The sequence below is a fragment of the Schistocerca piceifrons genome, chromosome 4 (assembly GCF_021461385.2).
Source record: "Schistocerca piceifrons isolate TAMUIC-IGC-003096 chromosome 4, iqSchPice1.1, whole genome shotgun sequence".
Taxonomy (NCBI): Eukaryota; Metazoa; Arthropoda; class Insecta; order Orthoptera; family Acrididae; genus Schistocerca; species Schistocerca piceifrons.
Window position 1 is genome coordinate 406,665,914 of NC_060141.1, and position 25,168 is coordinate 406,691,081.

At 41.0% G+C, this 25,168-nt stretch overlaps 1 protein-coding gene across 1 annotated transcript in view; it reads right to left on the minus strand.

The window, feature by feature from the left end:
• Positions 1–14,034: 14,034 nt before the first annotated feature.
• Positions 14,035–25,168, minus strand: part of LOC124795398 (trimeric intracellular cation channel type 1B.1) — a 60,305-nt gene continuing 49,171 nt past the window's right edge. Inside the window, exon 8 of the mRNA XM_047259413.1 lies at positions 14,035–14,762. The gene's annotated coding sequence lies outside the window, so the exon portion shown is untranslated. The remainder of the gene's footprint in view (positions 14,763–25,168) is intronic.

The following is a 25,168-nucleotide window of genomic DNA, read 5'->3' on the forward strand; positions in this document are numbered from 1 at the left end:
GAGACTGTGCTTCAAATTACCCATATTAAAATTGCTGAAGAAATCTGTTTTTTATTCTTATTTTGCTGAAGATAGTGCAAGATGTTGTACAAGATGGGCAAGTTTATTTTCTTTCAAGAAAATGTTGCTGGAGATAGTCTCTAAGTTGTCAAGAACTGTGCACTGTTGAAAGCTGTGCTACAGGGTGAAACAAACGACTATATTTGTGCAAGTATTATGCTGCCAAAAGTAAAACTTTACCTTTGTTTATTCATGATAGTCGCACGTTCAGTATATTAAAAAACAATGGTCCACCTATCTTCTCCCACGATTTAACTAAAAGACATTGATCCACCTACCTCCTCCCATGATTTAATTAAAACATTGATCCACCTAAATCACTGCGCTCATGCTGATAGATTGCATGTTGCCAAAGTTAGCACACTTTGCTGCTGCTGCTGCTGCTGCTGCCATGAGTAAAATTTTACCTCAGGAGCATGTGTGAATGTTCACACAAAACTTCAGCAAAATCTGTGGTGGTGATGCAGGAACTTTTTCCAAAATTAGACCACTTGGCATAGAATGGCCCAGCTGTCATACTAATGTAGTGGTCACAAGCCCTTACAGACCAGATGCTATGATTTGTAACCACATATTGCTATCAAAAGCTATTTTTTATCAATCTCCTGATTTATGCAAAGTTTCAACACCTCTAGTTACGTGATCTTAATGCCATATTTGAAACCTTCATGCTGCTTTCAGACCATACTATTCAACCATTGACAGTGACACCTTTTTGGGAAATACTAGAGGATGCCTATGACACAACAGTGAAGGTCATTTAATAGGCTGAGTTAATAATGAAAACAGTTGAGCATACGACTGCATGGGATTTCCTGGTGTAATAATTCTTGTTAGTTTCCTTGGGTTTGCTGGTAGATCCTAACATCAGGTTGACTGAACTTTTCAGAGAGCCATCTGTCCACCATCTTGAGGAGAGATGATGATGATGCTGCTGCTGTGTCCCACTGAAAACTGATGCTGAGACTGGAAATCATCATCCTATAAAGGCCCCCAATATCATACATGGCGCATGCCCCGTCCACCACCAGTAATGCCCCAGGATTGTGTTTGCAGCACCACCCTAGTGTTCTAGAGATACGTTGACAGCATGTTTTTTGTCAGACCCCTTGAGTGTAATCGTCTTATTTGATTTTCAGCTGTCTTTGTCTCAGCTTTACATTTACATGGAGGTTGAAAGTGATTGGAAGCTTTCATTTTTGGAAGTAATGGTTTACAAAAAACATGATGGTACTCTGGAAAATAGTGTTCACCAAAAACCAACACATACCGACACATGTCTTCATTTGCATCTACATGTACATACGTAGTATGCGAGCCACAGTATGGTGCATGGAGGAGGGGACCCTGTACCACTACTATTCGTATCCTTTCCTGTTCAGCTCGCTAAAAGAGAGAGGAGAAAATATCTGTCTTATATGCCTCCATATGAGCTCTAATTTCTCATATTTTATCTTCGTGGTCCTTATTCAAAATGTGTGTTGATGGCATTAGAATTGTTATGCAGTCAGTTTCAAATGCCATTTCTGCAAATGTTCTCAGTAGTGTTCCTCGAAATGAACTTTAACTTTCCTCTAGGGTTTCCCGTTTGAGTTCCCAAAGCAGCTCCGTAACACGTGTGTTGTTCAAACACACAATAATAAATGTAGCAGCCCACCTCCAAATTGCTTGGAAGTATTTCTTTAATCTGACCTGGTGTGTATCCCAGGCACCAGAGCAGTACTCAAGAATGGGTCACACTTGCATCCTATATGCAGTCTCTTCTACAGATGAACCTCTCTTTCCCAGAATTCTCCCAATAAACCAAAGTCGACGATTTGCCTTCCCTATCACAATCCTCCCATGCTCATTCCATTTCATATCGCTTTGCAACATTTTGCTCATATATTTAAATGACATGACTGTGTCACCTAATAAGTTTTAGAACAGTTAGTCTAATTCTGAAGATGACGCTCATAGTAGCGTCGAAACCTGGTCAATTTTGACGTAATATTTGTGACTGAGGGCTTATTTGTTCTAATATAATTCTGAAACGGTCACTGAACCTTAGCAGCTATGTTCGAAGTTGTTTTTTTTTTTTTTTCTTTTTTTTTTCCGCATGGTGTTATTTACACTCACCTCCTTGACGATATGACTGAGGCCAAAATCCAATCTTACTTCCTTGATCTGGATGTCATTGCTGTTCATCAGGTAATGAAAAAGGTAGATTCCTCGTTAGCGCCCATCCACACTCTTTTTGCTACCTTTGATAGAGTGGTGCTTCCATCCAAGATCAAAGCAGGCTAAGAAATTATCACAGTCCGACCATACACTCTGAACCCAGTGTGCTGCTACCCGTGTCATCATTTCAACCACACTAGAACATCCTGTCGACATCCAGCCAAATGTGTGACCTGGGGTACAGATGCGCACGAGAGCGATTGTCCGCCTCCTCCTCCCCGCTATATCAACTGCGACGGCAGCCATGCCGCCTGCTCTCAGGATTATCCTGAGTATCTTGATGAGCAGGCTGTCCAAGAGATCCGGGTGAAGGAAAAAGTGCCTTACCCAGTTGCTCGCAAGTTTCTGGCTAGTCGCAAACACTGCGTTCTCCTGTCTGGCACCTATAGTTCTGTTCTTGTCACCCCTCGCTTCGTGAAGGACATTGCAATGTAGACGTGCGGCCTCAGATTCAGCTCTGAGGTTGTGAAATCACCCAGTGTCAAGGTAGCATCAGTATCTCCCCGTCCAGCTATGCAACAAGCCATCAAACTCTCGCCTCAAGGGGCAAAGCCACCAACTACACAACCAGTAGGCCAGAAAGGACACAAGGATTACACCCATGAAGACTTCCTACACTCTCCAGCCAAACACCTGAGTCTTCCTCCATTAACTGGCAAGGATCAAAGATCTCCAACAAAGGCAAACTGTCTTCTCCTTCGCTGACTCAAAGATCCTCTTTGATGGTGTTTCCATGTGATACCTTAGCTCGGCCAGCCTCTGTGTCACCTGTGCACACCAACAACCGGTTTTCTGTGTTGGACTCCACAGACTGACAGCACAAGCAAGCCAATGCTTCTGTGGACCTCATGGAGCAGGATCCTCCTGCTTTTGTGCTCTGTAGTGGCGACTCTTCGCCGGCTGTCACTCGGCAGCTGCTAAGGTGACACCCCCTTCATCTCTTTCTCCTCAGGACTCTCCTTCAATGGAACATTCACAGCCTCCGGCCCCACAAAGAGGATCATCCAGCATCCCCTTGTTTTCTGCCTTCAGGAAACAAAATTACACCCTCACGACCGCTTTGAGCTTTCACATTTCTTCTTGGTTCGTTTTGACCTACCCCCTGAAGTCGGCATTCCATCTCACGGGGGCATCATGCTGCTCATACTGGATGACATTCATAGTCAACCCATCTCCCTGACTACCTATCTTCAAGCTGTTGCCGTTAGCCATTTCCTTCCTCACCTGCCTTTTTCTCTCTGTACTATTTATGTCCCTCCATCACTTGATGTCACCAGGGCGACTTTCTTCGGCTTACTGGGTAGCTACCTCCCCCATTTCTGCTACTTGGTGACTTTAATGTGCATCATCCCCTTTGGGGTTCTCCCAGAACCTGTCCGAGAGATGCCTGATGTTCTTAATCAACTCAACCTCTTCTACCTTAACACTGGAGCACCCACATTCCTTTCTGACTCCTTGCACACCTATTCCCATTTGGACATATCCTTCTGCACTGCCTAGCTTGCCCATCATCTTGATTGGTCTGTTCTTTCTGACACGAGCGACCATTTCGCATGTGCTATTCGCTTGCTGACTCATACCCCATCTGCGTGCACACCCTAATGGCAGCTTACTAGGGCTGACCAGCAGCTTTACTTCTCCCTGGCAACCTTTGAAGAGCAGGATTTCCCCATTTGTAATGACCAGATGGACCATCCCACAAACATATCCTTACTGCTGCAGAACGTTCCATTCCTCGCACTTGCTCTTTACCACGCCATGTCCCCGTCCCTTGGTGGACTGAGGCATGCCACGACACAATTCGTACCCGGAGATGTGCTCTCCATGGTTTTAACAGTCATCCTACGGTGGCAAACTGCATTCTTTGTAAACAGATGCATGCAAAGTCTTGACACATTCTTCAGGATAGCAAAAAAAGCTAGCTGGATTTCATTCACTAGTCCTTTTAATAGTTCCACCCCTTCCTCTGTCGTGTGGGCCAACTTGGGATGGCTCTCGGGGACTAGGATCCATTCGCTAATTTCTGACCTGACAGTAGCATGTGATATTATCATGGGCTCTGTTGCTATGTCCAACACCTTTGGCCACCATTTTGTGGAAATTTCGAGCTCTTCTCACTATCATCCTGCCTTCCTCCATTGGAAACAAGCAGAGGAGGCTCGGGTAATACCCTTCTCTTCTCAGAATCGTGAGTGTTACAGTGCCATCTTTACTATGAGGGAGCTCGATCATGCTCTCAATTCATCCCAATCCTCTGTTCCGGGGCCAGACGCTGTCCACATTCAGATGTTGCAGCACCTTTCTCCATGAAGCCAACATCATACCATATCTAAGCCTGGTAAGGACAAAAACCTTCCTTCTAGCTACCACCCCATCTGTCTCACCAGCAAAGTGATGGAACATATGATTCAACAGCTGGTATGGTGGCTCGAGTCTTGCCTTTTACTAACGACTACACAGTGTGCATTTCGAGCACAGTGTTCTGCAGTTGAACATCTCGTTACTTTGTCCACCCATGTCCTGAATTGGTTTTCTGTGGGAATCCCAGACTGTGGCTGTGTTTTTCGATTTGGAGAAGGCCTACGGTACCTGCTGGAGAACTGGTATCCTCAGTACTCTTTACATGTGGGGCTTCTATGGCCACCTGCCCTGTTTACTTCAGGAATTTATAAAAGGCCGAGTTTTCAAGGTGCATATGGGTTCTGCCTTGTTGGACACCTTTGATCAGGTCCCTACTTTACATAACATATGGAAAACTTTGGTTGTCGTTCAACTGCGGTTCAACTAATGTCTTAATGTGAATGGTTTGATCGTATGTGTCTTCTCTCTCTCCCCTTCACAAATATCCTTCACTAAGGTTTCTCAATGCTTAAACTCAGAGGCTTTTAACTTCATGAAGTGACAATTGTTCTCTGCTCATTTTATCTGACTAGTATTACTTAATAAAATCAGTATTTCCCCCCCCCCCTCCCCCTCTTGGGACTGGACACACCTCATTCCTTCAAGTGTTTGCTTCCACTCACACAGTACCTGCTGTCATGCAACTTTAATGGGATGAAAGAAGGCAGTTTCTAAAGGTTGAGGTGAGATGAGTCGAGTTTGGTGGAAGACACACAAAATGAATGTCATTTTCTCTACATGTCTGGAAAATTTGGATGTTCAAATGTGTAGAGAGATTGTCAGAATTCACAACCTGTTTTCCTTCCAGTTTCTTCAGCTTGGGCGGCAGTATGGCGTCAAACCAGTCACTATAGGACAATGCATCAAATCATCCTGAACTTGAATGATTACATCTGCATCCCTTCAGACTTCCCTCCATCTCTGTGTTCCACAGCTGCCCAGACTTGTAGATGACATAGGGTGACAAAAGTTCCCGCGCTGCACTGCCACACATCCTAATGGAGCAACTAGATTTAGAATAGTTACAAATGCTTTCTGGGCATTTTGCACATCAGCGACAGATAACTCTGCTTTTACCAGGATCATCTGTGAGATTTGTCTCATCTAGATTCCAGATGTGTGGTAGTGTTACATCTCTCATTACATGGAACAGATTTTCAATGTATTTACACAAAGTGGTTTCATCAATAGCTGCCCTGCTGCATTTGATGTTGGTGGCAAAAGTTTCAGTCAGTTGAGGATGTCATTGAAAGAAACCTTTTTTCCAATCTTTCCCTGGTATATTGTTAGAAAATGCTGGCACATTACACCCTGTTCTATCCAGGTAAGATATAACTACATAATGCAGATCAACAGAATTTAAGAGGAAGCCATAATCACTCATGTTTTCTATATACGATGCAAACGCATTCTCATCATCTCCATTAAAAACAGGCTTCATTCCTGGGGTATTTGGGTGTTTTTGTTTAAAATCGTACATCCCGGGATTTTGAAGTGATGTGCAGCATTTCTTTTGGAAAATGTACCATTCTTGATACTTTCCAGGCATTGCTCCAACTGTTTGGGTGAATAATCGAAGTATCGACATGGTCCTCGTCTTCTCTTATATTCGCAAACCATATCTATGAGAAATAATACAGAAATATAATTAAAATACATTTTATAGAGATGAGTGGGGTTGGTTTGCTCCATTTTATGAGTGGTTGTGGAAAATGTAACCTCACTTACTTATTTTTGAAGAAGAGAAAAACAAAGGCAACTGCATTATTAGCTGAAGTAAATTTTAATTCACCATTAAATCCTACAACAGATGATCATATACTTACGCTTTCAGTAATAAAATACTGTTCTGTAGAGAGAACTTTTAAAACACAAATTTCGGTTTAATAAATAAGACTTCAACTAAACACAAAATGGCAGACCCAGAAAGTACTGGAAAGAAGACTGTGATGCCATCTATGATTTAAAGCTGAAAGCTATTGATTTTAGTTGAAGATTTCTCCCCCAGAGGGCTCTGAAACTTTTCCCATTTCTGGAGCAAAGTAATCCCCATAGGAGCAGTGTAGCCCCAATTTGTTGTACATGGACAAATACTTGTTCTGGCAGTTGTTCCTTAGGGAAAGTCTTTCTTTTAAGAATCAAAAGTGGCTGTAATTTAGTCTCATCAACAGAGCAGGATAAAACGAATCATTAATGAATCTTTTTGTGCCCTGAAGTTTTAACCATAATGCTTTTTGTGCCCTTGGAATCCAGAGTTCTATTAGAAGGCAAATCAGAGGTTAGCAGAGTCTCATCTATGTTTCCAGTGTTCAAAAGTTCAAACTTTTCTCTTTCCTTTGCATCAATGACTAACTGATGAAATTCAACAATTTGTTTTGTCTGGCATCAACTGTGTAATTTTGTCTTGGTCTGCATACATAGCTGATACCTCTTCACAAAGCTTGAACACCATGACATTGATGTTGATCCAGTAAAGTCAGCAATCCCTGTGTTACTGGATATTGCTTTCACTTGATGAATTATCATTTTCATAGAAACTGAAATTTCTTCTTGTTGGTGCTTTAAAATTCAAGTGTTGGGTTCTGCTTCAAGTTCTGGCCATTTAACAATTCTGCTTCTCGGATTATGTTTACTGTAAGGTGCACTTCCTGATTCTGCCAAGTTCTTGTCATTTTTAAGTTGGAGGTGGTCTGAAATGCCTTTCTGCAGACCTGTTTCCATGCTCTGTGACATGTGCAATCACTTGCAGCTTAAAAGCAATAGTATAGCAATGCTTTTTTTCAGCCAGTTTGCAAATAAAACCACAATATAGGTACGACACAAATGGATATCCACACAAACACAATGGTAATTGAAACTTGAGCAAACAGTTTAAAACAATTTACAATGGCGTACATGCATCCACTGAACTCTATATAATTGGAATGCTCAAAATCTGCAAGGAAGCTAACAATGAATTTGCTTCAAGTAGAAACATAGAAATTTTGAAGAAATGGAGCTTACAGGTATCTATCTTAACTTGCAACCAGCGTGTAAGAAACATCCAGTTTTTGGGCCTATTTTCGAAGGAAAAAAAAGTGTGTCTTATATTCTGTCAAACATGGTAACTCTTACCAATAATGCTGCTTCTAAGGATGTTTTGACTGAGGACTTGCAGTAAATGTTCTAGGATTGTAATGTATGTGACAATTTTTTGTTACTTAGAGGTAACAACTGAAGTAGGAGGAAGACTGGTCTAGTGGACAGCATAAGCCAATGGTATATTCTTTCAGATGTGACATTGTACATCACAAGATGGCATCTTTATGGTTTTATTTGTGTGTTTCAGTTTTGTGTACACGATGTCATTTAGTCCTTATGTGTGGTGGCTTAGATCATGTTTTGGTACATGATAGTTACTAACATCTACATTTCTTTACAAACATCTCACATCTGTCCAACACAGAAAAGGGAATGCAAACATTTAAAAAATTAGGTTGACAGGAAGTGCAAAATTGCTAAGCAGGAATGGCTAGACGACAGATGTAAAGATTCAGAAGAATATAGATAGATAACACCTACAGGAAAATTAAAGAGGCCTTTGGGGAAAAGAGATGCAGCTTTATGAATATCAAGAGCTCAGATGGTAAACAAGTCCTAAGCAAAGAAGGGAAAAGCTGAAATATGGAAGGAGTGTATAGAGTGTCTATACAAGGGAGATGAAAGTAATATTATAGAAAGGGAATTGAAGATTTGATTGGAGATACAATACTGCAAGAAGAATTTGACAAAACAATGAAATACCTAAGTCGAAACAAGTCTCTGGGAGGGGACAATATTATATCAGAACTCCTGATAGCCCGGGGGAGCCAGCCATAACAAAACCCTTCTGTCTAGTGTGCAAGATGTATGAGACAGGCGAAATACCCTCAGACTTCAAGAAGAATGCAGTAACTACAATTCCAAAGAAAGCAGGTGCTGACAGGTGTGAAAATTACCGAAATATCAGTTTAATAAGTTGTGGTTGCAAAATACTAAGACGAATTTCTTACAGAAGATTGAAAAAACTGGTAGAAGCGGACCTTGGGGAAGATTAATTTGGATTCTGAAGAAATGTAGGAACATGCAAGACATTACTGACCCTACGACTTATTTTAGAAGAGACGTTAAGGAAACACAAACCTACATTTATAGCATTTGTAGACTTAGAGAAAGCTTTTAGATTACTCACTTTGAAATTCTGGAGGTATCAGGGGTAAAATCAGGGAGTGAAAGGCTATTTACAACTTGTGTACAAACCAGATGGCAATTATACTGGCTGAGGGACATGAAAGGGAGGCAATGGTTGAGAACAGAATGAGATGGGGTTGTAGCCTATCCCCGATGTCACTCAATATGTACATTGAAGAAGCTGTGAAGGGAATCAAAGAAAAATATGGAGTAGGAATTAAAATTCAGGGAGGATAAATAAAAACTTTTGAGATTTGCCAATGACATTGTAATTATGTCAGAGACAGCAAAGGACTTGGAAGAGCAGTTGAATGGATTGGACAATGTCTTGAAAGGAGAATATCAGATGAACATCAACAAAAGCAAAACAAGGATAACAGAATGTAGTCGAATTAAATCTAAGGGAATCAGATTAAGAAATGAGACACTTAAAGTAGTAGATGAGTTTTAATCTTTGGGCAACAAAATAACTGATGAATGGACGAAGTAGAGAGAGTACACAATGTATATTGGAAATGAAAAGAAAAGCATTTCTGAAGGAGAAAAATAGATTTAAATTTTTTGTGGTCTTCAGTCCTGAGACTGGTTTGATGCAGCTCTCCATGCTGCCCTATCCTGTGCAAGCTTCTTCATCTACCGGTATTTACTGCAACCTACATCCTTCTGAATCTGCTTAGTGTATTCATCTCTTGGTCTCCTTCTATGATTTTTGCCCTCCAATGCTAAATTTGTGATCCCTTGATGCCTCAGAACATGTCCTACTAACCGGTCCCTTCTTTTTGTCAAGTTGTGCCACAAACTCCTCTTCTCCCCAGTTCTATTCAATACTTCATCATTAGTTATGTGATCTACCCATCTAATCTTCAGCATTCTTCTGTAGCACTACATTTCGAAAGCTTCTATTCTCTTCTTGTCCAAACTATTTATCATCCATGTTTCACTTCCATACATAGCTACGCTCCATACAAATACTTTCAGAAACGACTTCCTGACACTTAAATCTATACTCGATGTTAACAAATTTCTCTTCTTCAGAAATGCTTTCCTTGCCATTGCCAGTCTACATTTTATATCTTCTCTACGTTGACCATCATCAGTTATTTTGCTCCCCAAATAGCAAAACTCCTTTACTACTTTAAGTGCCTCATTTCCTAATCTAATTCCCTCAGCATCACCCGACTTAATTAGACTACATTCCATTATCCTTGTTTTGCTTTTGTTGATGTTCATCTTATACCCTCCTTTCAAGACACTGTCCATTCCATTCAACTGCTCTTCCAATTCCTTTGCTGTCTCTGACAGAATTATAATGTCATCGGCGAACCTCAAAGTTTTTATTTCTTCTCCATGGATTTTAATACCTACTCCAAATTTTTCTTTTGTTTCCTTTACTGCTTGCTCAATATATAGATTGAATAACAACGGGGAGAGGCTACAACCCTGTCTCACTCCCTTCCCAACCACTGCTTCCCTTTCATGCCCCTCGACTCTTATAACTGCCATCTGCTTTCGGTACAAATTGTAAATAGCCTTTCGCTCCCTGTATTTTACCCCTGCCACCTTTAGAATTTGAAAGAGAGTATTCCAGTCAACATTGTCAAAAGCTTTCTCTAAGTCTACAAATGATAGAAACGTAGGCTTGCCTTTCCTTAATCTTTCTTCTAAGATAAGTCGTAAGGTCAGTATTGCCTCAGGTGTTCCAATATTTCTACAGAATCCAAACTGAGAGGCAGATCAAAAGATGAGTACAGTAAGTAGATCCAGAAAGCTGTAGGCTGCAGTAGTTATTTGGAGATGATGAGGCTCACACAGGACAGAGTAGCATAGAGAGTTGCATCAAAACAGCCTGAAGACCACAACCACAACAACAACAACAACAATAATAAAATAATAAGATAGCTCTTTTCCTGAGGCTCGAATCTTTGCCATGTTAATGATGTCATTGGCCTATTGACGCAGTATTGCGGTGTTTACTAATCCTGGAAAGGTGACATTGCTTACTTTCAACTTTTTTAAAGCATCAATGAGTTACGAGATGGAACTAGCTGCCTGCCATGAAGTGGAGACTAATGACTTTAATAAAAAGAAAGCTGTTACCCAATTCACGGATTATATAGCCACTCATTTTGACCCATTCACAAATGATGTGCTAATTCTCTCATATGCGTACATCAGACACACTCAGCATCACTTTTCTAATCTGTCTGATGTATGCTAATATCGGTCTTACTATATGAATTGTCATTTCTGTTGCTCCTTTTACTGCCAGGTTAATTGTTCTTGCAAGCCATTAGATGTATTTTGCTGTGTTATCCATTTTCTGATGAGTGTTCTCTTCCACTGTCTGTTCTTCCTGTTACCCCTTCCTTCCCTATTTTATTTGCTCTATAATTTGAAACATTGTCCTGTAGCACCAGACTGCAAAGTTTCCAGTATCTCTCTGCCCCCACCCCTCCTCCTTTTCATAGCATATTACTCACTTTCAAACACTGCTTTAACTGAATATTTACTCCTTCGATAGCAAAAATCTCTTCTTCTTTCTTCTTGTCCTTTGCCATGTGTTTTATTGGTATTGATGCCTGGATAGTTTCTGTTTCTATTCTGACTCATCGTCACTATTGTATTCGATTTATTTATTAATAAAGCAAATGCTCATCTTTGTTGGATGGTTATTCCAGTCCACACTACTTTCAGGTCTGTCTGTGCTTCTGGCTGGAATGCCTGTGTTCATAACAGGCACCTTAGGGCTACATGAGGATTTTTTTTTAATGTTGCGAAATAGTCTTACAGGTGAAATCTACAGGAACTCATGGAAATTGGTCAGAGTTGAGTTGAAGGCAAACACGTGTCACTCAGCAACATCAAAGATGTGGGTAGGATTGAAGTCAGGTTATGTGGAACGAAGCAGAGGGCTTCAGGGGACACAAATACCCTTATGTCCAGGAACCACTCAGCAAACAATTCTGAAACAGTTATGTGATGAATTGTCTTGCTGAAGATGACATCTCTGGGGTGCTGTAGGCGAACGAGTGGATGCACCTAATCAGGCAAATGGTTCATCTGTCTTTCCACTAGTGAAAAATGATGGCACATTTCAGACCTCATTTCATTCTGCCTAAGCACCCCTCTCCCCCATGTGACAAAGCCTCTACCATGTGCCTGAATGGTGCTCTGTTGGCAAGTGGACTCATCACATCATGTGGTTTCATACTTATCCTCATGCTCTACTGTCAGCATGTACCAAGAGTTACTAGTTCATGTGATCTTTTTCCATGGTTTGTGTTTACAGTGGTGGTATTCCTGTGCCCATGATAATCTCTTTGCTCTATGACTGCTCCAGCCAAGTTGTATGGTTCTGGGAGGTATGGCAGCCAACCATTTGTTGTTGACTACTATTTAATTTGTGAATAATTTGCTGCACTGGGCCCATCAGTGTGCTGCTATGATCAACAATAGTCAATGGTGACTGCTGTTATCAACATTTTGTTGCCAATGGCAGTGGACTTATTTCCCAAATGAAGGTAATAAGAGTACATCCTTAACAGTGTCACAACCTCAGAGCTGGAATGTACTATGCCTGAGCCTCCCATGACTGATACATGAACAGATTTGTTTATATGGTGCATCTTGCTCATTCTGAGCCAGACTCATGATGAGAACCAGTACAAGGACTGACTCACCTCATTTGGATGGAGTCTTACCATCTTTAGAGAAACCAAAGGCTCACATGGGCAGATCTCACCACTGGAAAGAAATATAACTTTCAATGCGGGAGCATAAAGTATGGAACACCACAGGGTTTGGAATTAAGTCCACTCCTGCTCTTGACATAGAAAAGATTCTAGAAACTGCTGAAAATGCTTCACTGTGACATATTAGTACTAAAGAAGGTCTGCAGCTCAACCACATAAGAAACAGCCCAGATTATAGCTGAAAAGGCTTGCACCTGGTTCACAACAAATACACTGCTGGTCACCCAAAATGCAACACTAAGTAGGACTGGTGGGGTATCACAGCTTAATTGATTTGGGGGGGGAGAACGCATTGCACAAAGATCACATGACTGAAAATACAGATCCATGTGAAGTGAGGAAGATGATGAAATTGGTATTGAGTGTTGCTGCCATTTTTGGCTACAACCACTGCTACACGCCTCGGCATTGAGTCAGAGAGACCCTGTGTGTGTTGTTCAGGCAGACCAGTCCATGCTACTTAGAGATATTGCCAAAGTTGATCTGGTTTAGCGGCGGGTGATGTATCCCAAGCCAGTTGTTCTGCAATCATCAACCAGACACTTTCAATATGTGAGAGGCTGGGAGAACAGGAATGCAAGGCAGCGATGGAATCCAATGGGGAACGAAGAGGTCTTGAACATTGCCTGCCATGTGTGATCATGCATTATCCTGTTGTAATGTGGCCATCGAGGACCAGTGTGGTGAAGTGTAATGCAACAGTTCAACAATCTCTCACCATGGTGTCTCCAGACTCTAACCTGACCATCATGATGGTGCAGGCAGAATTGGGATTTGTCGGTAAAAAACAGTGTCATTGCATTTGGTTGGCAATGGCTGTCATTCACTGCACCATTGCCGGTGAAAATGCCTGTGGCATTGACTCAGTGGTGAACACAGCAATGGCTGCTGTAAACCGTATCAAATACCACGTGTGGACACTGCTTGTAGCGCAACAGATGAAGTTTGTTGTGATATGGTTCATGATGTGGAAGAGCGATCCGTTCCTGGCGCCCGCGCAATATGCCAGTCATCACCTGCAGTGGTGCAATCAGTCCTGTTGGTCTGTTGTTCCCTCCTGCATCCAGCAATTAAAAACACCTATTTTATCTAGAAACGCATTCAAAGATTAAAGAGAAACTGATCAATGATCCTGCTATTGATTGTCTTCACATGATAGGCATTGCTTTGCAGGTGCATCACACATTTTAGATCAGGAATATTTTTCCACATAATACTTATTATCTCTTCAAATATGTGAGAGTCGTACGACAAATGTGGAAGAAAAAAATATTTGGTAAAATAACTTTTGTCCCTTTAAAAAAAATGGTTAATAGTGTGGTACTGTGTCATTAAAGGTAGATATAGATAAAGGATGGTTTTTAGAGAAGGATTCATAGAATTTACAAATATATTCTAGTTGTACAGTGCCTTTATTTATATTTTTTTAAGAAAAATGGAGTTTGTGAGGTTTTCTCATTGTATACGTGTCAAATATTTACAAGAATCTCTTGTAATAACTGTCTGATAGATATTTAAACATGAACCATACTTTTTGTAACAGTACAGGTAAAATAGTCTTAAAATATATATTTCATTTAATTCAATAACATTATCACCAAAAAATTTTGCCATCAGTTCCGTGTCTCTAAACTGCACCCACTTGGTTCAGAAACATGGCTAGAACTGACGGTTAACAGGTCATTGAATCTTGTCAGTTGGTGTACGCTTATTGATTTAGGCAAGACTTACATATATCTTATAGCACATATGACTAGTTTATGTAAATGAATAATGATCATGCAGTAAAATGGTGTATACAAAATTCTTCATATAAATATCAAAGAGTATGGTGAAAAATGGCATCATAGTTATCATCACACAAACAAACAGGAATCACACTCTTGGAACTGTGTTCAAAAAGCAAACATCACAACAGTCAAATCACAACACAGGCATAGGTGCACTTATCAAACAAAGTTGACTAGTTCCATTATTTGGTTCTTTGAGAGAAATATTCACTTCACTCTGTATCATCCTCATCAGCTGCATCAACATAATTGTAATTAATTGTCTCAGGAGCAGCATCAGCAGTTGCATTGGCAGCAGCATTGGCATCATTAGAGTCATCACCTGGTGTGTCTGTAATAAGTTGTGCAAGTTATAAAGCAGAAAATATAGACACATTTGCATTTATATTCATTCCATATTTCTATATATGTAATCTGTATTAAGTCACATGAATGATTAAAACAAGTTTGAAAGGTATGGTTTGATTTATAGCACATCCAAAAGATGAAACTGAATCTGATGATACAGTGTAATCTGTGTCTGCTGTTACCAGCATACTTTTTATCAAGTAAACTCTATCAAGTTACTAATAGTTCTTGCAGTTCACTTATGGTATGATTTTAAATGGCACTCAGCAAGAATTGAGTTACTTGGTTGCTGAATGCAGTAACAGAATAGCAGCAGGTTACAACTGGTGTGTAAACACCATTGACTGACTACATACTCTACAGAAATTACCAGAAGCAACAGCTCACAAAAAAGTGGTAATTCACTGTTGTGCTGACATTGGTAGTAAAGCATTAACCTACAATACTGATTTCTAGGAGATCACTGCAGCTGTCTTTGCAATCTGTCACTAACTCAAAGCATATTTTTAAGAGATTTAAATTTGCAATAATTGCGGTCATTTATAAAAACCGCGGAAAAACGAATCACTTCCAATACATCCAGTTCACTGAGCCCAGTCTTCTCCAAACCGTTTGATAAAGTGACCTATGTAGCAAACAGACTTCATATTCTGAAAAGAGCTTGTTCACTATCTTCAACTGGAGAGAAATTCATATGTTACTCATAAATTAAATCCTGATAGGGAGAAACAAGAAAAATTATCCCTTGGTATAGTTTGTGGCTTCACTAAGGCCCTCAAATGTGTGGACTAAAAAAAGTGTCCACACAGCCATCTGTTCCACCTTTATATAGCACTTGCAGGTGGCACTACAAGAAATACATACTCTACAGAAATTACCAGAAGCAACAGCTCACAAAAAAGTGGTAATTCACTGTTGTGCTGACATTGGTAGTAAAGCATTAACCTACTAATATATATATATATATATATATATAAAAAATCACACACACATGAGGGTTGAATGAAAAGTAATGTCTCCACCTTCATTAATTGAGTTTGGATGGGAATGTTTTAATAAATCAAGTTCATAAATCCTTAGAATGTGATATTTAATTAACAGTATTCACTTTGCCACATAATCACCAGCCAATTGGATACATTTCTGCCAATAATGAACAAGTTTTCTGAAGTCGACACACTGTTTCCACAACCACAGTCTCTCAGTTCTCTCAATGTCTTCATCAGAATGATGACCCTCCCTGCAGATTGTCTTTCTTTTCAGGAACAGATGGAATTCAGATGGTGCTAAATCTGGACTGTATGGAGGATGCCGTACGATGGTGAGATTCAGTCTCTGAAGTTCTGCTGTGGTGCCACGTGAAGTGTGTGGTTCGGCATTGTCATGCTGCAGGAAAACATTTCCCTTTTCCTTTTGGACTCTCGTTAGCTGTTGTTTCAGTGTGATGTAATGCTCTGAGTTTACTGTTGTTCCACGATCAAGGAAATTAAAATGGATAACATCATCTGCCTCCCAGAACACTGTGGCCATGATTTTTCCAGGTGAGGGCTGCGTCTTGAATTTCTTTTTCCGGGGTGACTCTTTGTATCGATATCCCACAGACTGATGTTTCGTCGCTGGGTCGTAATGGTGTACCACATTTTGTCTCCTGTCACAATTGAATGGAGAAAGGTGTCACCTTCAGTCTCATAATGCGAGAGGAGTTCCTGGCAAATTTCAGATCTGTGCACTTTCATTTCAGGAGTCAGCATCCGGGGTACACATCGTGCACAGATCTTCCGATAGCCAAGCAAAGCCATAATGCGACCCACACGTACTTGTGAAATGCTGATTGTGCTTGCAATTTCTCTCTGAGTGATACGACAATCGTCCTGAATCAATCTATCAACAGTTTGCTTCTGAAACTCGGGGGTTGATGTCACAGAATGACCAACTCTTTGTTTTTCACGCAGGTCAGATGTCCCTGCATCAACATCTTTAAACTTACTCACCTCAACACAATCACCATAAACTGCTTTCATTCTCTGATGAATCTCCTTTGAAGTGACACCTTCTGCTGTCAAGAAATCAATGGCTACATGTCACTTAAATCGCACTGACTGACCGTCTGCGCAGTATTCCATACTTTACACTGTGACGACACAACCATTCAATGCTTAGGCTTCCCGCCAACTGGAACTGTACGGAAGAGGCTCCGAAACAAGCCCGTACCTACTGCATACCAATGCTGCCAACTGTTGAAGAGTTACGAAGGTGTAGGCATTACTTTTCAGTCAACCCTCGTATATTCATTCCATAAGTTATGATGAATAGAATAATCAATATATATGGGATCAGAATGAGATTTTCACTCTTCAGCAGAGTGTGCGCTGATGTGAAACTTCCTAGCAGATTAGAGCTGTGTGCCAGACCCAAACACGAACTTGGGACCTTTGCCTTTTGCGGGCAAGTGCTCTACCAACTGAGCAACCCAAGCCCAACTCACAACCCATCCTCACAGCTTCAGTTCTTCCAGTACCTCCTACCTTCCAAACTTCATGGAAGCTCTTCTGTGAACCTTGCAGGACTAGAACTCCTGGAAGAAAGAATATTGCAGAGACAAGACTTAGCCACAGCCTGGGGGATGTTTCCAGAATGAGATTTTCACTCTGCAGTGGAGTGTGCAGTGATATGAAACTTCCTGGCAGATTAAAACTGTGTGCTGGACCGAGACGCGAACTTGCAACCACAGTTTTAATCTGCCAGGGAGTTTCATACAGGGTGTTTCAAAAATGACCGGTATATTTGAAACGGCAATAAAAACTAAACGAGCAGCGATAGAAATACACCGTTTGTTGCAATATGCTTGGGACAACTGTACATTTTCAGACAGACAAACTTTCGAAATTACAGTAGTTACAATTTTCAACAACAGATGGCGCTGCAGTCTGGGAAACTCTATAGTACGATATTTTCCACATATCCACCATGCGTAGTAATAATATGGCGTAGTCTCTGAATGAAATTACCCGAAACCTTTGACAACGTGTCTGGTGGAATGGCTTCACATGCAGATGAGATGTACTGCTTTAGCTGTTCAGTTGTTTCTGGATTCTGGCGGTACACCTGGTCTTTCAAGTGTCCCCACAGAAAGAAGTCACAGGGGTTCATGTCTGGCGAATAGGGAGGCCAATCCACGCCACCTCCTGTATGTTTCGGATAGCCCAAAGCAATCACACGATCATCGAAATATTCATTCAGGAAATTAAAGACGTCGGCCATGCGATGTGGCCGGGCACCATCTTGCATAAACCACGAGGTGTTCGCAGTGTCGTCTAAGGCAGTTTGTACCACCACAAATTCACAAAGAATGTCCAGATAGCGTGATGCAGTAATCGTTTCCGATCTGAAAAATGGGCCAATGATTCCTTTGGAAGAAATGGCGGCCCAGACCAGTACTTTTTGAGGATGCAGGGACGATGGGACTGCAACATGGGGCTTCTCGGTTCCCCATATGCGCCAGTTCTGTTTATTGACGAAGCCGTCCAGGTAAAAATAAGCTTTGTCAGTAAACCAAATGCTGCCCACATGCAATCGCCGTCATCAATCCTGTGCACTATATCGTTAGCGAATGTCTCTCATGCAGCAATGGTAGCGGCGCTGAGGGGTTGCCGCGTTTGAATTTTGTATGGATAGAGGTGTAAACTCTGGCACATGAGACGATACGTGGACGTTGGCGTCATTTGGACCGCAGCTGCAACACGGCGAACGGAAACCCGAGGCTGCTGTTGGATCACCTGCTGCACTAGCTGCGCGTTGCCCTCTGTGGTTGCTGTACGCAGTCGCCCTACCTTTCCAGCACGTTCATCCGTCACGTTCCCAGTCCGTTGAAATTTTTCAAACAGATCCTTTATTGTATCGCTTTTCGGTCCTTTGGTTACATTAAACCTCCGTTGAAAACTTCGTCTTGTTGCAACAACACTGTGTTCTAGGCGGTGGAATTCCAACACCAGAAAAATCCTCTGTTCTAAGGAATAAACCATGTTGTCTACAGCACACTTGCAAGTTGTGAACAGCACACGCTTACAGCAGAAAGACGATGTACAGAATGGTGCACCCACAGACTGCGTTGTCTTCTGTATCTTTCACATCACTTGCAGCGCCATCTGTTGTTGAAAATTGTAACTACTGTAATTTCGAAAGTTTGTCCGCCTGAAAATGTACTGTTGTCCCAAGCATATTGCAACAAACGGTGTATTTCTATCGCTGCTCGTTTAGTTTTTATTGCCGTTTCAAATATACTGGTCATTTTTGAAGCACCCTGTATATCGGATGTTATACAGTTTATCTTACATTTGGCTCATTGTCTCATTACTAAAATAATTGACAATGGAATAGTTTCTTATTACATAAATCTAAAGAGGGAATATCTGTGGTGAAATCTTCCTGCAACACATTGCAATCGCTAAGCTACAAGTATATACCATAGGCTAGACATTAAACTAAAAGGAAGGTTTACATAAAGGAAGAGAGAAATTTTGACACACTATCTGAAACCTCAGCTAGGTATTATGTAAGGTTGATATGAACAGTGCAGTGTTTCATTTAGCATTGTCATCATATTCATTTCTCTTCATCTGCACTGAACTTCAGTTTACTCAGCAATTTGACCTACAGGTTAACGCAGAATTCAAATTGCAGTGAAACTTTTCATTCTTGTGCAATTGTATTTCCAGAAGTTAAAGTTGTCAAAGCATAAAGTCCTGAGGCCAACCACATCTTTGAACTCTTAGTCTCACTCATACTTGTTGAGGCTTCATGCCACATTCCAGAATGAAATTTCCAGTCTGCGGAAGTGTGTATGTGAAAGTAAACGTCCTCGGCATTAAAACTGTGTTGGACTGTGGCTGAAACCCAGACACTTCCTACCAACTGAGGCAACCAAGCATACAGCTTCAGTCTTGCAGTAACTCTGTCCTACTCGCACCCTAAACAGGGTGGCTGATTTATTTATCATCATATTCTTGCCTGTAACCCTGTCTGAAGTAAGACAAGTACATTTTTATTACATAGATATGCTCGAAGAGAGAATATAATTTTATTCTTGTTTTGAGGCAGAATCTGGAGTTTCTTTTAGAATCAAGTCAACATGTTTTAAAAATGTATTTTCAGATATTCATGAGAAGCACTCGCGCATGCTTACGTCTCAGTTCAGCACATCTTTCATAGTGCAGTAAAGTAAGAATAATTTGCTCTCATCAAATGATCTGCATCAATCTCTCCCAATTTTTTTGATGTCATCCAAGTATTTATTTTGTCTTTTCAGTTTCGTTCACTCTGTATAATCACTACCAAATTGCTCGAGCTTAGTCTTAAATGAAACAAGTTAACATTACAGAAATTTAAATTCCATTCATTGTGTCCAATGGTTTCATTCTGTCCAGACTTCTATCTCGGGTGTGTTTACAATCCAGATATTTCTTTCTGATTCTCTCTGTAGGTTTTATGAGCAAGTCTTCAGGGTCCAGAAGCAGCAGTATTAAAATCGTATTTGTGTGTTTCTTCCAGTTTATGTATTTTGTATTTATTATTGTCCTGTCTGGACTTTCACATGTTTGAATACCAGACAGTTAAGAAGGTATCTCCTGTCATTCAGGAAATAAAAGTTTTGTCAGTAAACACCAAAACAATACTTGGTGAAGTGTTTGATTCACATGAATTTCAGATGCTAACAATCATGCAATATATAGGGTACAAAAGTCTGTCCTGAATAAGTGAAAGAATTTTTTTTACATACAATGATTGGATAGCACTTATACAAGTTGAGAAGTAGAAACAGCTCACCATATATTATCAAGCTGCTGGAACTCATTATTTTAGCTTCTTATTGCCACAGATAATTTATGCTGGTTGCATTCCAATAAAGCAGCTCTCCAAAACATTCTTTCTTTTTTTTTTTACCTTCAGCCTCACTGGACTGCATGTTTTTTTTTGTTTTCAGTTACATTGTTTCCATCACTAGTTGAACATTATGCACTTGGAATTAACTGTAATTTCTTTCAAACAGTTTTTGTCGACACTCAAAAGATTTTCTTCACATTTCCATAATGTCTTAATCTGAGAATATCTTGGGATACAGCTATGCAAATTCTTCAGAAACCACAAATACACTCCTGGAAATGGAAAAAAGAACACATTGACACCGGTGTGTCAGACCCACCATACTTGCTCCGGACACTGCGAGAGGGCTGTACAAGCAATGATCACACACACGGCACAGCGGACACACCAGGAACCGCGGTGTTGGCCGTCGAATGGCGCTAGCTGCGCAGCATTTGTGCACCGCCGCCGTCAGTGTCAGCCAGTTTGCCGTGGCATACGGAGCTCCATCGCAGTCTTTAACACTGGTAGCATGCCGCGACAGCGTCGACGTGAACCGTATGTGCAGTTGACGGACTTTGAGCGAGGGCGTATAGTGGGCATGCGGGAGGCCGGGTGGACGTACCGCCGAATTGCTCAACACGTGGGGCGTGAGGTCTCCACAGTACATCGATGTTGTCGCCAGTGGTCGGCGGAAGGTGCACGTGCCCGTCGACCTGGGACCGGACCGCAGCGACGCACGGATGCACGCCAAGACCGTAGGATCCTACGCAGTGCCGTAGGGGACCGCACCGCCACTTCCCAGCAAATTAGGGACACTGTTGCTCCTGGGGTATTGGCGAGGACCATTCGCAACCGTCTCCATGAAGCTGGGCTATGGTCCCACACACCGTAAGGCCGTCTTCCGCTCATGCCCCAACATCGTGCAGCCCGCCTCCAGTGGTGTCGCGACAGGCGTGAATGGAGGGACGAATGGAGACGTGTCGTCTTCAGCGATGAGAGTCGCTTCTGCCTTGGTGCCAATGATGGTCGTATGCGTGTTTGGCGCCGTGCAGGTGAGCGCCACAATCAGGGCTGCATACGACCGAGTTACACAGGGCCAACACCCGGCATCATGGTGTGGGGAGCGATCTCCTACACTGGCCGTACACCACTGGTGATCGTCGAGGGGACACTGAATAGTGCACGGTACATCCAAACCATCATCGAACCCATCGTTCTACCATTCCTAGACCGGCAAGGGAACTTGCTGTTCCAACAGGACAATGCGCGTCCGCATGTATCCCGTGCCACCCAACGTGCTCTAGAAGGTGTAAGTCAACTACCCTGGCTAGCAAGATCTCCGGATCTGTCCCCCATTGAGCATGTTTGGGACTGGATGAAGCGTCGTCTCACGCGGTCTGCACGTCCAGCACGAACGCTGGTTCAACTGAGGCGCCAGGTGGAAATGGCATGGCAAGCCGTTCCACAGGACTACATCCAGCATCTCTACGATCGTCTCCATGGGAGAATAGCAGCCTGCGTTGCTGCGAAAGGTGGATATACATTGTACTAGTGCCGACATTGTGCATGCTCTGTTGCCTGTGTCTATGTGCCTGTGGTTCTGTCAGTGTGATCATGTGATGTATCTGACCCCAGGAATGTGTCAATAAAGTTTCCCCTTCCTGGGACAATGAATTCACGGTGTTCTTATTTCAATTTCCAGGAGTGTACTTAGACAGCTAAACCTCCAGTCATTTTCAAGGCATAGACTTCTGCCTAACCTACTGGTGCTCAATATAAATCCTGGAGGGTTGAGGCTGTACTCACCCAAGGACCAATAAGAGGCCATGCAAGAAGAAAAATAGGCCACACATAATCAACACTAATGCCATGAAGTAAATGCTTACAACATGTAGAGAAACTACTGGCAGACTGATGAAAGTGTGGTGCTGACTTAAACTTTGTACTTTTTCACTAGATAAAAATGGACGCCATGTAGAATTCAAACAAAACCTTTCATCACTATTTATAAGGCCATATGCTAGTAAATTGTCATTACAACACTATCCCAACAGTCGGTTGTGGATGACAAAATATTCATGTTATACTTCATGCAGTGACCACTGCTGATGCTGTGTCCAGCATTTGCTGATTTGCTTCGTTGTTATGGTCTTAAATGTTCATGACCAATATTTGCCGAGCTGTACTGCAAGGGAACTGGTAGACACATGTGCCTTGCAGGAACCTAGATTGTCTTCCACAGACCCTCAAAGTCCAGAACTTGGAGGAAGGTTGAAAACATACTTAAAACACATTTCTTGAAGACCTGAAAAGTAGGGCAGAGGAGCCACTGACACAGGAGCTTTCTCCTCACTCCTCTGAACTTAAGCAATTCAGTAGAATCATTGAAGACCGTCTAAATATCTTATGTTCTACACAACAAACTAGTTACTGTAGTGAGAATTTATTAGTAATCTCTCTGCCTCAATGGAGTGCCATTCACAACCACGGAAATAACTTTGGTTGTACCTCTGGGAAAGTGATAGATCTAGACTCTGCAAGTCGGCATAAGGTGTAACAGAGGGTACATGATGGATTAGGATTAGGATCATCATCAATGGCGTCATCATCATCATCATCATCATCATCTCCATCTCACCTCACCCCTCCTCAAGACCATCTCGGTCCACACCATTCACAGAAGGTGTGTGAAAAGTTATATACTATTTAACTAATTGTATGCTGAGGGTTGGCTTTCAGAACTCAAAATCACCATTTTTTGTGATTTAAAGCAGATGTTTTTCCTTTCGTATTTTACATATATTATTTTATTCTGTCATTGAGACAATGACAATGTAACTGGATTCAACCACATATTGGTCATCTTAAATGTTATTTGCACATGGTGCTCACAATGTGTTGTCATTAAAGTATGCTGTGATGTGTGCGTTTGGAATTTGTGTGGCTGAAACATGTTAAGTATTGAAATATTAGTGTGATTATGTAAGTAACACAATGAAAGAATACAACAGTGTTAAAAGAATACCATTTTCTCCAAAGTAAAAAGGTTTTAGTGACACTTTGTACGTGTAGGCATTTCTCTAATTTTACTCTTGAGGTCATGTATATCACATACAAGTGGTCATATATTGGTATATGACATCTCAGAATTTTCACAGTTCAGCTCTCAAGGATACACAATATCTTTATTGTATAGCATTCATGTAATGCTCTCACACTATCTAAACTAACCCATGATGAAGCACATAGCTTTTAGCCGTTAATCCAATTCAGTCATAGACTAACAGTACAATACTGCATCTTTCCCTTTAATCCAATTTTCTGAACATTATATGCTCACTAATAATATTCTACTGTCTACAATCTTCTAGATCCCGTAAGCAAATATGTATTGCAGAATTTCATTTAACCAATGCAGGTGACTCAACTGTCAATAGAGCACTCAAGCAACATCATTATGAAATAAACTTCCATAATTCAGCAACTTCACAAATAACTGCACATATTCCATTCAACTTGCTAACATATAAATAAATTCTGCAAATCCCACTTGTATGTGATGAACATGACATCAAGAGTAGAGTTAGAGAAATGCCTACATGTACAGAGTGTCACTGAAACCTTTATACTCTGGAGAAAACAATATTCTGTTAACACTGTTGTATTCTTTCACTGTGTTACTTACATAATCCCACTCATATTTCAAAACTTAACTTACCAGAATGGATATTGTATTGGAAAGAGGTTACAAGATGAACATTAACAAAAGTAAAACAGGCATAATGGGATGTTGTGCTTTTTGAGCAACAACATAACTGATGAGGGCCTAAGTAGACAGGATATAAAATGCGGACTATATATATGTTGTTGCTCAAAAAGCACATCATTCCATTATGCCTGTTTTACTTTTGTTAATGTTCATCTTGTACCCTCTTTCCAATAAAATATCCATTCCCTTCAACTGCTTTTCCAGGTCCTTTTCTGTCACTGACAGAATTACAATGTCATCAATAAACCACAATTTTTATTTTTGTTTATTTAACTTTAACTCCCATTCCACATTTTTCTTTGATTTCCTATACTGCTTGTTCAATATACAGACTGAGTAACATCATGGAGACGCTGCAACCCTGTTTGCTCCTTTCTCAACTACTGATTCTCTTTCGTACCCTTTGATTCTTGTAACTGCAGTCTGGTTTCTGTACATGTTGTAGATAACTTTCTGCTCCCTTTATTTTATCCCCACTGCCTTAATAATTTCAAAGAATGTATTCCAGCAAACATTTTTTAAAGCTTTTTATAAAACTATAAATAATATAAAAACAGGTTAACCTTTCTTAAACCTGTCTTCTAAGATAAGTCGTAGGATCAGTATTGACCTTACATCTTCCTGCGTTTCTCTGGAACACAAAATCATCTTTCCCAAAAGGCAACACATGTCAGTTTGTCTACTCTTCTGTACATGGTTGGTGTCAGTATTTTTACAACCATGACTCATTAAACACATTATGTGGTATTTGTACTTGT